General features: G+C 36.1%; 1 protein-coding gene across 1 annotated transcript in view; it reads right to left on the bottom strand.

Annotated features, from left to right (window-relative positions):
• The window catches only part of LRRC7 (leucine rich repeat containing 7), a 390,782-nt gene that overhangs the window by 240,126 nt on the left and 134,468 nt on the right, over window positions 1-16,188 (bottom strand). The window lies entirely within an intron of this gene.

The raw sequence follows: 16,188 nt of genomic DNA, 5'->3' as shown, positions 1-16,188 counted from the left end.
TGAGAAAAATCAATTTCAATGCCCAAAAGATGGAATTCCTAATGCAGAAGGTGACTAAAATAGCTATTTCAATTGGTCTATATTACAGGGAGGGGAAATGTTTGCTTGTTTCAATATAATTGCATATAAGTAGGTTATAAACAAGATTTTTGTAAAGCGGTACAGTTCTAGGATTAGACAAATACTAGATAGGATAGAAACAGAAAATCAAACTGAGTGGTATTGGACAAGATGACTAAAAAACATGCATGCTTCCTAAAAGAAGAAGGCAAAACACTCATATAAGGATCATTGAGCAATAAGCCAGTCTCATGAAAATAACTTGCCTAAATTTTTAATTTCAAGGCTATTTCTACTCATTTAAATTAATTCTACAATAACAAGCATTATTGATGCATGATGTTCAAGGCAGAATACAAATGAATCCATTAATATTTAACTGCAATTTTTCAGTGTCCCTTTCCCTCTGAAAATAACAAAATTTGGTTTATGATTGTTCTTTGTTAAGTAAAATTTTCTTCTCAAGTTTATCAGTTTACATCATATGTAGAATAATTCAGCTTAATCTATAGTGTTTGACAAAAGCTCTTATAGGGGATAACAACACCGAAGAAATCAGTGAGATACAGAAGGGAACATACTGTAAAAGAGTGTGCTTTACTATATTCAAAGAATTTTGAGTAGAATCATGTTTTTGGTTATAAAAAAAATCATTCATTCTATTTATTTTTTTCTAAATATTTAACAACTTTTACTGGATATCTTCATGTTTTAACAAAATATTTGTAACTTGCATCTTGAAACATATTTTTAAAAATTGATTTGATTTAAAAATTATATATGCATATAGGAGAAAAAACCATTTACAAAGTAAATATTTACTGGAAACACATAAGTAGCTCAAATTAATATACAGTGACTATTTTAACTTAAATCGTTTAAACAACCGTCTTTTTATTTTAAAAATTGTCATTTTTAGGGCAGTCATTTATACAGCGTATGAACCTGAATCCATTATATTTGATTTACTGTAAAGTGACAAATGATCACAAATTAGAATGACAGACTCTTATTGAACATAATTTTTCAGCAGGAGCCATCCTGAGTCAATTAATCACAGTATTACTTTAATTCTGCTTTTCTTTTTTTCCAAAAAAGTCACCAATTGCATATTTCAATTAATGACTTATGCGTATTTCACTTACAACTTTGATGTACATTTTATTCAAATTAGTTAAATGCTCTATTTTATTAACATATGATTTAAAAATTGGATATGCTTAAATAGCAAAACAAAGCAAATTACAGTTTCTCAGATAAATGCAATTATGGTTATACAAAATATTAAATAATGATTAAATACCTTATCTCCATTAGAAATCTCTCTTTGCTCCAGTAAGAGATTTACATTTTCAATTAAGAACAGAACTATATTACGTTACAATATTTTTGCATACAACTGAAATTAACGCACATTCAAGCATTTTTGCAGTAGAAAGCAAGAACTAGAGTCTTCAAATCTATATGATTATTAATTACAGTGTAACTTTGGAAATTCTCTAAATGTTGAACTCAATACTTACATAAGGTGGATTAAAAATGCACATAGACTGTTTGAGCAAAAATTGTCTACAGGCAAACTTAATGGACAGGCAATACATACACAGATTATCTGTGAGGATACTTTGTCTCAAATTTTTCTTGAGTTTCGTTTCATTTATTTTCTTGGCATAATATTAAATAGTTGTTTAGAGAGGTGTTTATTGGACAAATTGATATAGCTATTTCACAACATTATCTTAATTCTTCCGATATATGTTTATTAAATTCACATTCTTAGTATAGAAGGAATATATTGCATGTGCAAAATGTTAAAAATAATTTTATATTTCCTATTTTATATGTACAACTGTATTATATAATTTAGATGAGGATAATACTATACAGCTCCAGTTGAATATAATTGTTCACTTTGTGTATTTTTCTGGATAATTTAAAATATGCAACTGGATACCTGCCAAACTCAAAGCAATGAAATCTTAGTGCTTTGTTTCAGATCTTTCTCCCTTATCATTTGACCTTCTCATAGGGCATACAGATTATTCAAGAATGAATTTGTCTACAGAATAGTAATATAGCAGTCAATAATCTCATCCCACTATTGAACTAGCCAAAATTCAACACTGAAAGCTTAAAGTGTTACAGCACACAATTTGACTTTGAAGTGAGGGCACAAGAACATATCATTTTATTTAAACATCACAGTGAGCAATATATAAATTTTTATAATGGCAAGTAACATTTCATTCTTTAAATACATTGCAAAAAATTTTCCAACCTATCTGTCATTTGCAGTGAGACTATTAAAACTCAATGAATTAAAACTTATGAATGTGTTTCTATGACAAAATATAGTCATCTGACAGAGAAGTCTTTAGCTAACTAGTAAGAAAATATATAACATTATGTTGTATATAAAAGGTTGAATTAATAAACACAATTTGTGTCAAAGCTAAATCAACTTATGAAATTCCTTTGGTTTGAAACACACTGTATAATGTTTTGAAATATTTTGTTGATATGCTAAGGCATTTAATTTCATGAGGTATTTCATTTATTTACTTAATAGGTAAATGTAAGAGTATTTTATCCATAGCCTTCAAGTCACTACAGGAGTGCATGAAGAGGTAGAAAAGAGAAGGAATAAAAGATTCTGTTTAGAGAATTGAACAAAAAATTTGAACGGATAATCTGTGATTGGAGCCATTATGTTGCAATAAGAGATTGCCATACAGTGAAAAAGAGGGAAATTTAGGCAGAGGACATTACAGATATGAATTTATTACTTGAAAATGGTGAGACAGTCTTTCTTGAGGGAGCTTAATATGGAAAAAATTGTTAAAAGATGAAGCATCTTGTCCTTACACATTTATTTCTCTACTTCACTTTTATTGTCCAACCTTAAAAAAGCTGTTTCAGGTGAAATTCTTACTTGTGCACTTGATCCGGAACTCTATCAACCTTTTCTAGGAAGCATCTGGTTTAAGCTTTCCTCCCTTTCTTCTTTGTGTTATCCTCTTTACTTTCCCCGCCTTGGGCGGCGTGCCACCTACATCTCTGCTGCCTCCACTTCCATGTATACCACATACCTAGCTCAAGTCAATATTTCTTTCTTGTTCACTGAACTAAAATTTATTGAGCATTTACTGTGTTCCCGGCAATGTACTAAAGAAATGAGAGCAAGACGAGCTGTCCTCCTTTCTTCTCTTCTGAAAAGCGTACTCTATCTTACTTACTCATCTAACATTCACTCATCAATCCACTGCTCTGTAGAATTCTAGTCCTTCCAACTTAATATAACTCCCTCTATTTTAGGAAGTTAGTATTACTAGCAGTTAATCATGCCAGTTTGGGTGACACAGAAAGAAATCTAAAGCTGACTTCCACTGATCTTGGGTTGTCTGTTGACCTTAAGACAGTTATTTGACTTCCCTGAGCCACTGCTTTCTCATTCTATAAAACAAACATAATGCTCCTTTCCTCAGTCTTAAGTGAAGCTCAAAATGAAGTATGATTATATGCTTTATAATGCTTCACCCAGTGCCTTGTACATAGAAGTTCAAGGAACTTGTTAACTGTCCATGTCTAAAAGCCCTAATAATTCCAAATCCAACTAATATTTTTCAGTTTTTGCATTTGGGATCCCTTTGCTCTCTTTGACATTTTGATTATTCCCTTCATCAAACCTCTCTACTTCCTTAGGTTCTACGATGAGGCACTCTTCTGCTTTCGTTTCTCCACCATGGACTCATTATCTGCCTGGTCTGTAAATGCTGGTTTTCTGTTTAAGTATATTGCTTTCATCACTCAGATTCACTGATCTGTTCTCACTGTTTCAAATAGCATCTCTACTAATGATGCAGATGACACCACCCTTATGGCAGAAAGTGAAGAAGAACTAAAAAGCCTCTTGATGAAAGTAAAAGAGGAGAGTGAAAAAGTTGGCTTAAAGCTCAACATTCAGAAAACGAAGATCATGGCATCCAGTCCCATCACTCCATGGGAAATAGATGGAGAAACAGTGGAAACAGTGTCAGACTTTATTTTTGGGGCTCCAAAATCACTGCAGATGGTGAGTGCAGCCATGAAATTAAAAGACGCTTACTCCTTGGAAGAAAAGTTATGAGCAACCTAGATAGCATATTCAAAAGCAGAGACATTCCTTTGCTGACTAAGGTCCGTCTAGTCAAGGCTATGGTTTTTCCAGTAGTCATGTATGGATGTGAGAGTTGGACTGTGAAGAAGGCTGAGCGCTGAAGAATTGATGCTTTTGAACTGTGGTGTTGGAGAAGACTCTTGAGAGTCCCTTGGACTGCAAGGAGATCCAACCAGTCCATTCTGAAGGAGATCAGCCCTGGGATTTCTTTGGAAGGAATGATGCTAAAGCTGAAACTCCAGTACTTTGGCCACCTCATGTGAAGAGTTGACTCACTGGAAAAGACTCTGATGCTGGGAGGGATTGGGGGCAGGAGGAGAAGGGGACGACAGAGGATGAGATGGCTGGATGGTATCACGGACTCGATGGACGTGAGTCTGAGTGAACTCTGGGAGTTGGTGATGGACAGGGAGGCCTGGCGTGCTGCGATTCATGGGGTCGCAAAGAGTTGGACACAAGTGAGCGACTGAAACGAACCGACCCGACCATCCTTCTTGCACTCCTCTGAGGGAATCAGTTGAGTTTTCCATTCTTAAAGAAGTCTGTTTTGACTGTCTACTTATGTGTCTGTTCTCAGATTGGGAACTTAGAAGAAGGTATAAAACCAAAAAAAAATTTGCCAACAGGTCTAAATATTTATGTTGACAAAATCTTCAAGTAGGCTCATGGTAGGAAGGATATTAAAAGAGAAAGCAGAATAAAATATAAGAAACTTGTAATAGAATCACAATAAGAACCGATTTTTTTTTTTTTTTACATTTCTAAGTTCCTCTGACATGGAAATGTATGATAATTTTGTGATAGAATCTTCACTAATGTATTTATACCAGAATACCTAAGGACCTGAAAAAAATATGACATAGTACACCTACTTTGAGTTTAAATTTTATATACAGAGATACACACTTTTTGGGAGAAGGCAATGGCACCCCACTGCAGTACTCTTGCCTGGAAAATCCCATGGATGGAGGAACCTGATAGGCTGCAGTCCATGGGGTCGCTAAGAGTCTGGACACAACTGAGCAACTTCACTTTCATTTTTCACTTTCATGCATTGGAGAAGGAAATCACAACCCACTCCAGTGTTCTTGCCTGGAGAATCCCAGGGATGGGGGAGCCTGGTGGGCTGCTGTTTATGGGGTTGCACAGAGTCGGACATGACTGAAGTGACTTAGCAGCAGCAGCAGCAGCATACACACTTTTTTACTTTATATGTATATTAATATGTATATATATCATACATATCTACATATACTTTTCAAGGTTTAGTAGATTCGCAAATCTTGCAAAAACAGTAAACATACTGCTAAAAACATTAGTATTCTAAGAATAATTCAATAAACCACAAGTAGTAATCAACAGAGTTACACATTCATTATTTTAAACATGGAAACGTAATGGAGCCTTGATGGTAAGCAGTAATTACCAAAGGAGCACTAATGCAGAATTGATATTCAGCGCTAGAAAATTAATTTTGAAGCTAATTGAAACAAAACTGTGTTTTGAATAACACCACTATAAGTAATGGTTATTATTATGATTTTTAAGAATGTTCTGACGTATGCCTTATACGGGAAACCAGGTAATACATATATTCTTAAGGCAGGATTATAGTAAGATGCTTTATAAACAGAAAATGGTAAGTAATCTTTGAAGTCAAAAGGTCTGTGTTCTAAAAAGTCTGGAAGCCATCAGATCCTAACCTCTAAATGCTCTTTAATTATACTTTGGGGAGATGAAAGGATACACCATTCTACCATTGAGCCTGTTACTGTGAGCCACACAGTGTTGGTTTATCAATTCTCTTTAGCTTTATGGTTCTTTTCAGACCCTGCAGCTTCCCCACTCCTGGCACAGCAATACTCTCTCCCTTGAAAACCACATCGCCCATAAAGAACAATTAGTTTTATTGGAGAGGAAGTAAGGAGAAGATTCTACTTTGTCTTATTTTTACCATCTATTTGTTTCAGACCTAGTGACTTACATACACACACACAAACACACACACACACAAATCCCAAATCTCCTTTTTCCATTAGAAGATTCACTCACCTTCCTTTCCAGTATTTCAAAGCTAGAAATAGTAACAGACTTATAGGAAAAACATCTTGTTGACTGTATCTTAGGTTTCATTCCATCACCATCTGAGAATTTGCTACCTTGACAAATACAAGTCAACTTATGATTAAGTATTAGATGAGATGTACTAGTTGCTGTTCAGTCACTAAGTCATGTCCAACTCTTTGTGACCCCTGAACTGCAGCACATCAGGCTCCTCTGTCCTCCACTATTTCCAGGATTTTGCTCAAATTCATGTTCATTGAGTCAGTGATGGTATCTACCCATCTCACTCTCACTGCTTTCTCCTTTACCTTCAATCCTTCCCAGTATCAAGATTTTTTCTGATGAGTTGGTTCTTTGCATCAGGTGACCAAGGTATTGGAGCTTCAGTTTCAGCATCAATCATTTCAGTAAATATTCAGGGCTGATTTCCTTTAGGATTGAATGGTTTGATCTTTTTGCAGTGCAAGTGACTCTCAACAGTCTTCTCCAACACCACAGTTCAAAAGCATCAATTCTTTGGCCTTCTTTATGGTCTGTTACACATCTGTGCATGACTCCTGGAAGACCTTTGTTGGCAGAGTCAACAAAAGAAGATGTCTCTCCTTTTAAATATGCTGTCTAGGTTTGTCATAAATTTCATTCCAAGGAGCAAGCATCTTTTAATTTCATGGTTGCAGTCACCATCTACAGTGATTTGGGAGCCCAAGAAAATAAAATCTGTCATTGCTTCCACTTTTTATCTTTCTATTTTCCATGAGGTGGTTGGACCAGATGTCATGATCTTAGTTTTTTTATTTTTTTTTTATTTTTTATTTTTTATTTTTTTTATTGTAGTATAGTTGATTTATTAATACAATTTTGTGTTAATTTCAGGTGTACAGCAAAGTGATTCAGTTATGCATATACATATATTATTTCTTTTTTAGATTATTTTCTCACATAGGTCATCACAAAATATTGAGTGGAGTACCCAGTGCTATATAATAGGCTCTTATTGGTTATCCATTTTATATATATAGTATGTGTGTTTATCCCAAGCTTCTGATTTTCACTCCCTGCCACATTTCCCCTTTGATAACCATGTTTGTTATCAATATAGGATTTATACATATAGACATTCTTCAAACACTAGGATTAATAAAATATACAAGTTAAAAAATGTATAAATCTTCACTCTTCAACTGTATTTGCTTAACGATCTTTTCAATAGAGTTTCCCCCAAATTGTTACTTACGTGCATGTTTTCTGAAACACTTAAATATATAGTAAAGGTCATTCTTGTAATTGGGAATTACATTCTTAATGTAATTTTGTTTTGTTTTGTTTTGTTTTTTTCTCTATGTTTCTGTTTATTTTATTTTTTTTTTTGTTTTATTTATTTATTTTTTTTTTAAATTTTTTTATTTTTTTTAAAATTTTAAAATCTTTAATTCTTACATGCGTTCCCAAACATGAACCCCCCTCCCACCTCCCTCCCCACAACATCTCTCTGGGTCATCCCCATGCACCTAAATTTCAGCCAACTTTTTCACCCTCATCAAGAGGCTCTTTAATTCCTCTTCAATTTCTGCAATTAGAGTGGTATCATCTGCACATCTAAATTTCATATTAACAAATATCATTGTTCATATTTCTCCTGGAAATATTGATTCCTGCTTGTGGTTCATCCAGCCAGGCATTTTACATAACATATTCTGAATATAAATTAAATAAGCAGCGTGATACTATACAGACTTGTTATCCTCCTTTCCCAATTTGGAACCAGTCAATTGTTTCATGTCTGGTTCTAATTGTAGCTTCTTGACCTGTATACATGTTTCTCAAGAGTCAGGTCAGGTGGTCTGGTACTCCCATCTCTTTAAGAATGTTCCACACTTTATTGTGATACACACAATCAAAGGTTTAGCATAGTCAATGAAGCAAAAACAGATGTTTTCCTGGGACTCCCTGCTTTCTTCATGATTCAACAAATGCTGGCAATTTGATCTCTGATTTCTCTGCCTTTTCTAAACCCATCTTGTACATCTGGAAGTTCTCAGTTCACATACTGCTGAAGCCTAGCTTGAAGGATTTTGAGCATTACCTTGCTAGCATGTAAAATGAGTGCAACTGTACTATAGTTTGAATGTTCTTTGGAATTCCCCTTCTTTGGGATTGGAATGAAAATTTACCTTTTCCAGTCTTGTGGTCATTTCTGAGTTTTCCAAATTTGCTGACATATTGAGTGTAGTACTTTAACAGCATCATCTTTTAGGCTTTGAAATAGCTTGACTGAATTTCATCATCTCTACCAGCTTTTTTCACAGCAATGTTTCCTAAGGCTCACTTCACTTCACACTCCAGGATGTATGACACTAGGTTAGTGACCACATCATGTTGGCTATCCAGATCATTAAGACCTTTCTTGTATAGTTCTTTTGTGTATTACTGCCACCTCTTTTTAATTTCTTGTGCTTATGTTAGGTCCTTACAGCTTCTGTCCTTTACCATGCTCATCCTTGCATGAGAGGTTCCTTTGGTATCTCCAATTTTCTTGAAGAAATCTCTAGTCTTTCTCGTTCTATTGTTTTCCTCTATTTATTTGCACTGTTTAAGAAGGCCTTCTTATCTCTCCTTGCTTTTTCTGGGATTCTGCATTCAGTTGGGTATTTCTTTCCTTTCTCCCTTGCCTTTTGCTTTTCTTCTTTTCTCAGCTATTTGTTATACCTCTTCAGACCATCACTTTGCCTTAATGGATTTCTTTTTTTGGGGGGATGGTTTTGGTCACTGCCTTATGTACAATATTATGAACTTCCATCCATAGTTCTTCAGGCACTCTGTTTATCAGCTCTAATACCTTGAATCTGTCACCTTCCACTGTATAATCAATAAAGATTTGATTTAGGTCATACCTGAATGGTCTAGTGGTTTTTCCCTACTTTCTTCAATTATGTCTGAATTTTGAAATAAGGAGCTGATGATCTGAGACACAGTTAGCTGTAGGTCTTGTTTTGGCTGACTACATAGAGCTTCTTCATCTTTGGCTGCACAGAACGTAATGAACCTGATTTTGGTGTTGATCATCTAAATGATGTCCATGTGCAGAGTCATCTCTTGGGCTGTTGGAAAAGATGTTTTCTATGACCAGCATATTCTCTTGACAAAAGCCTGTTAGACTTTGCCCTGCTTCATTTTGTACTTCAAGGACAAACTTTCCTATTACCCGAGATATCTCTTGACTTCCTACTTTCACATTCCAATCCTCTATGATGAAAAGTACATCTTTCTTTTGGTGTTAGCTCTAGAAGGTGTGTAGATCTTCACAGAACTGGTCAACTTCAGCTTCTTTGACATCAGTGGTTTAGGTATAGACTTGGATTACTGTGATGTTGAACGGTTTGCCTCGGAAATGAACTGAGATCATTCTGTTACTTTTGAGGTTGCACTCAAGGATTGCATTTCAGACTCTTTTTGACCACAAGGGCAACTCCATTTCTTCTAAGGGGTTCTTGCCTACAGTATTATAATGGTCATCTGAATTAAATTTGCCCAATCCCATCCATTTTAGTTCACTAATTCCTAAGATATAATTGATTCCTAAGACACTGAAGTTCAATTTTGCCCTCTCTTGCTTGATAATGTCCAATTTACCTCGGTTCACAGACCTAAAATTCCAGATTCTTCTGTAATAGTGTTCTTTATAGTATCAGAAATGTGGTTAGACTCAGTTATTCCCTTCCAAACATTCTGTATACCCCCAAATGTTCTTTTGCTTTGGCAGTAGCACCTAGGAGTTATGTCTTCCCTCATTACTGATGATGGATTTGAAGTTATCCTGTTTAGGAGGGCTGATTTTCAGATCACTCCTGACATGACCAGTACTTTGTTCAGTAACTATGCATCTCTGTCATATATACAAAAAGAATTGCCATCAGTGGCTCACTTATTCTGATGCTCTTTAAGGACCTTACTTTCTTGGCTGTTGAAACCTAATGACTATTAGCATTGGCTTATAAAAGTTCACTATTGCTCCATTCCATTAGCACCCTTAGTTCTTCCTTCTAATAATTAGAGTTCGTGTGGCCTAGTGCTTAATATGGGCTTCTCTGGTGTCTCAGATGATAAAGAAGCTGCTTGCAATGCAGGAAACCTAGTTCAATCCCTGGGTTGGGAAGATCCTCTGGAGGAGGGCAGGGCAACCCACTCTAGTATTGTTGCTTGGAGAATCCAATGGACAGAGGAGCCTGGCAGGGTACAGTCCATCAGAATGGCAAAGAGTTGGACACGACTGAGCAACTAAGCACAGTGCAGTGCTTAATGCATCGAATAGATGGCAATTAATAAACATTTGTTGAATATTAAAGAGATGTTTTACAGATGGTCAGCTGACACCTCTACTAGAACCATAGCTACAATATAAGTACCTGCACTGGTAATTAGTTTACCCTTTTCAGGCAAGGGAAGCTATTTTCTCTACATTTGTTCTGGGTAAAGTGGAAATAGTTATACTCTATGAGGATGTTCTCAGGTAGAATAACTAAAATTACCCTATTTTTATACTTGTGGTTGATACTGATTCTATCTTTAATGGCAAACTTCAGTAGGCAACTTTCTGTTGCAAACAGATGCTGAGAGTTTCTCAAGGACCAGCTTATCTTTGTGCCCTCATGTTCTTCTTCACTAGAAAAAAAGTAGTTAACTTCACTTGCAAAGCAGTTTTTGCCACTTAGTGCTTAGTAAGCCTAAGTCTCTATTATACTTTATTTGTTTAAATATTCACGTTTCTCTAACATATGATATGGTATTAGCTCCATGATTCCATTTATCCAGTGATGAAAAGATTGTCATCCCACCTTTTTCTTCTTTGGTTACAGAGTTCCCACTGAAGTCTAGAGGTTTTTTTTTGTTTTTGTTTTTTTTAATATGTTTTGAGCTCAGTGTTCATATCCTTTGTTTAAGTTTGTGTTTTATCAGTAGTATAAATCTTACAAATTGGCCTTTAATCATGTGAAATGCTGGGTAGGATGAAGCACAAGCTGGAATCAAGATTACCAGGAGAAATATCAATAACCTCAGACATGCAGATGATACCAACCTTATGGCAGAAAGTGAAGAGGAACTAAAGAGCCTCTTGATGAAAGTGAAAGAGGAGAGTGAAAAAGCTGGATTAAAACTTAACATTCAAAAAACAAAGATCATGGCATCTGGTCTCATCACTTCATGGCAAATAGATGGGGAGACAATGGAAACAGTGACAGACTTTTTTGAGGGGGGGCTTCAAAATCACTGCAGATGGGGACTACAGCCATGAAATTAAAAGATGCTTGCTCCTTGGAAGAAAAGCTTTGACAAACCTAGATAACATATTAAAAAGCAGAGACATTACTTTGCCAACAAATGTCCATATAGTCAAAGCTATGTTTTTTCCAGTAGTCAAGTATGGATATGAGATTTGGACCATAAAGAAAGCTGAGCACGCAAGAATTGATGCTTTTGAACTGAGGTGTTGGAGAAGACTCTGAGAGTCTCTTGGACTGCAGGGAGATCAAACCAGTCAATTCTAAAGGAAAGCAACCCTGTATATTCGCTGGAAGGACTGATGCTGAAGCTGAAGCTCTAATACTTTTTGGCCACCTTGATGTGAAGAACTGACTCATTGGAAAAGCATCATTTCCTTGATGCTGGGAAAGATTGAAAGCAAGAGGGGAGGCGGACAACAGAGGATGAGGTGGTTGGATGGCATCACCGACTCAATGGACATGAGTTTGAGTAAACTCCAGGAGTTGGTGATGGCCAGGGAAGCCTGGCATATTGCAGTCCATGGGGTCACAAAGAGTTGGAAATGACTGAGCAACTGACCTGAACTGATAATTCAGTTGCCTTATGTTGCCTTATCTTCCAACACTTCAACATTGGGCTCTGGATAGTTAATGCTATTTTCTTAACAACAACAAACATGAAATATAATTAGTGACAAACTACTGAGTGCTGCCCTCCACAGTGCTTGGAAGATTCATCATGGGCTTCTTCACCAGCCTTTCATTCTGGCCAGTATGTTTTTAAATGCATTCTTAACAGCATATGTTTGAAGTTTTGTTGAATATCATCTTAGAGTTTTATTTTTAATTTTGTCAAGAGAACTCATCCATACATTCATCCATCCTACCAACCTTCTTTCCATTTATTCTACACACTTGTTACTGCTCTGGCAATGGAGATAGAAATAGTAAAGACAGTCTGCCATAATGGAAACTGTTGGCCTGCAAGGGAACCAAGCAAGTAAATAAACAACTATAGCACAACATGACAATTTTTTTTTTTTTTCTAAGAGAGCACACTAAAGGAATGGCTGTGCCAGTCTGACTGAGTTTAGAAAATGCCCTCTGGAGGAGTTTATCTCCCCAGATTTATAAAGAATTTGTGAATTACTTACTCAAAGAGTAGGGAAATATGTGCAAGGCAGAAGGGATAAAATACATAAAGGCTCAGAGATAAGGGTGTAATTCAGGGTGAATCAAGCATAGAGTATGAGGAGGGAAAAAGAGAGTTAAAGGGCAGGACATAAAGGGTCATTATCTTAACAAGCTTAGATATTTGTTCTTGAAGGTCACTGAAGTTATTAAGGATTTTAATGTAGAAAATGACTTAAAATTTGCGTTTTAGTTTTGGAAAAACATAGTGGAAGGTGCAAGACTGGAAGCAGGGAAAGACATGATTTTAATAGCTGAAGCATGAGACAATAGTAACTTGAACTAAAGCAACAGTAATGGAAATAAAGGGAAGGTGAAACAGATGAAAATCACTACTTACAGTTGCCATTTTACTTTTATTTACGTGACTTTTATTAGTATATATCTCTTTTATTAAATATAAGTTCCGTGAGTACAAAGATAGGATTCATTTCTGTCTGCCATTAGATTTGCTGTGCCTAACACAGCGACTGGCACACAAATGCTTCATAAGTATTTGTTGAGTGAATTCAATAATGAATGAATTTTAGAAGTACATTCATATTAAATATGAACTGGACAGGATACAAGGCAGTGAGGATTCAGTGTTGAATAAGCTAGGCAAGATTCCTGCTTTCAAGGAGAAATTTTAGAAAGGGGAGAAACAAGTAATAAGAGAACTTGTGATGGTACTCAGTGTTACAAAGAAATTAAAATAGGGTTTTAGGGAAGTGCTGGAGTGGAAGAGGTGACTTTAGATGGAAGGGTCATCAAAGAGTTCTAGGGCAAGTGACATGTGATTTAAGATGTGGATGATAAGAGAGGAGCCAGCCACGGGGGATCTGGGGGCAGAGAGTTCCAGACAGAAGGAAATGAATAAGCAAATTAGACAGGTTTGACAGAATCTGTTGACTGATTGGCTGTGGGAGTAAGAAATAGGCCTAGGATGATTCACAGGATCTGGAAAATGTTATTTCTATTATTTCTAAATGAGCTTGGGGATACTGGCTAAAGTACCAATGCTGCTAAGTTGCTAAGTCACTTCAGTTGTGTCCGACTCTGTGCGAACCCATTGACGGCAGTCCACCAGGCTCCCCCGCCCCTGGGATTCTCCAGGCAAGAACACTGGAGTGGGTTGCCATTTCCTTCTCCAATGCAGGAAAGTGAAAAGTGAAAGTGAAGTCACTCAGTCGTGTCTGACTCTTAGCGACCCTATGGGCTGCAGCCTACCAGGCTCCTCCGTCCATGGGATTTTCCAGGCAAGAGTACTGCAGTGGGGTGCCATTGCCTTCAGTGATGTAAATATTCAGTTCAGTGCTGGAACTGTTGATTTTAAGGTACTTGAGATGCACTGAAATAAGTAGATGGTAATTTATCTCCAAGAAACTTTATAAGAACAGAAAGGGTATAGACTACAACTCTAAAGGATTGTTAGGGTTCTTTAGATTAAACTTCTTGACTGACAATATCGTCAGCTGACTATGTGTGCTGAAAGTCTTCCCAATACCTCCTACTATTCAGGACCAGCCAACCCTGTTCTGTTTAGGATTCTCTAACATGAATATCCAAACACAACATGACTATTAGTTATTGGTAGTCTTTAGGCAGGACTAATTATTTCCAGGCAGAAATCTGGAAATCTGTACTCTTCTACTGTACTGTTCACTACAATGTTTCAATGCTGTTTTAATTTTTGGTTTCTTATAAAAATAGTTTTCACTTCTATTGAAAGATGACCAAGGTTTGAGGGATCTCATCCACTACTTCTGCCGAAATGTCATACATAAAAACCTACTACCATTTTTTTTTCCTGTTCAACCTACTCTTGGGGATTAGGTTCACGTCTATGTGGTATACTGCAAATGTTTCAGTACTATCTTGGGCATGGACAGTTCCCTTTAGGCCTTTGATGAGAAGGGAGAAAATAAATTTTCTTTACTGAGGATATTTTTTGTGGTTAATTTCGAAAGGTGTTATAATGACTAAAGACCATGCCGTGTAAAAAGTGTCCTTTGTGAACAGACATAGCAGAGACTGTCTTGCTACATACACAACTGCTGCAACTTCACAGTGAAATGTTATCTAAAAAGAGAAGGCTCGATTACAAGGAATTTGACCTGATAAACCTGTCCTATTTGTCAGATAACTTTTTAAAAGTACCAGAAAGCTAGACTTTAGCAACTGATTTTATCAAGTGTGGGTAAGACCTGGTAGCTTCTTGTCTTTGAACTGCTAACATCATGATTTCTAGCTCTGCCACACATAGACACTGCATGATAAAAAGCATAAAGCAAATGGCTTCTGGGTTAGAATTAAGATTCTTGATTAGCTTCTTCTCCCATTGTTATATGAATTGGACACTTTCACTGATAGCTGAATCCTGCCCAGTTTAACACTTTCTCTTCTTCAGCTTAATTTTCTACCTTCTTGGATGTTCAGTTCCATTCAGTTCAGTTGCTCAGTCATGTCTGACTCTTTGCGACCCCATGGACTGCAGCATACCAGGCTTCCCTGTCCTCACCAATTCCCTGAGCTTGCTCAAACTCAAGTCCATCGAGTCAGTGATGCCATCCAGCCATCTTATCCTCTGCCATCCCCTTCTCCTCCTGCCTTCAATCTTTCCCAGCATCAGGGTCCTTTCCAATGAGTCAGTTATTTGCATCAGGTGGCCAAAGTATTAGAGTTTCAGCTTCAGCATCAGCATCAGTCCTTCCAATGAATATTCAGGGTTGATTTCCTTTAGGATTGACTGGTTTGATCTTGGATGTACTTAGCTTTTCTCAAACCTGTTTTCTAGGCTCCTCCTTTTTAGTCTGATTATTACTCTTAGCTCTCTGTAAACACAGTTGGGTAAATTGCTTGTCACGTCCAGCAGGACTCATAATATAGATTGAATCTATTGCATTTTAGGAGTCAAAGTCCAGTAAAGAGCGTTTGCAATTTTCATGCTCTCACTGCTAGGTTTTTAATGATATTCTCATTTTTCTAAAGCAATATGTTGCCACAAGGTCATAGCAAGTTGTGTCCATTAAATATTGTTTAAGAATCCCATTTACTGAATTTACACATTATATATGAAGCTAGAGAAATATCAATATGGTTGAAGATGTGGCAGATTATAATGTAAAGAGTTGCAAATTGCTGATAACAATTGATGTAATTAATTTGTAGTTCTTTTCAACTTGTTTTGTATTTGAAATGCTTTATATATACATAAAATAAAATATCACTTTCATAAATGTATAAATATGATCACATATATAGTTTTTTTCAGTGTAGTTTTAATTAAATTTATTTATTTATTTATTTTACTTTTTATGTCTTTTCCTCCTTTTTAACGCTTATACTCATTTCTCATCTTAACTCCAGTCTCAGGTGACTCAAATATATAACCTAGTATGCAGCCTATATTTTTCTTGATGCTTATATAATTAGATACAAATACACACAAATATAAAGAGTGCTGGCATTGTTATATAA

This window comes from Capra hircus, chromosome 3, assembly GCF_001704415.2.
Source record: "Capra hircus breed San Clemente chromosome 3, ASM170441v1, whole genome shotgun sequence".
In the NCBI taxonomy this organism is placed as follows: domain Eukaryota; kingdom Metazoa; phylum Chordata; class Mammalia; order Artiodactyla; family Bovidae; genus Capra; species Capra hircus.
This window is presented reverse-complemented; position numbering and strand designations above follow the sequence as displayed.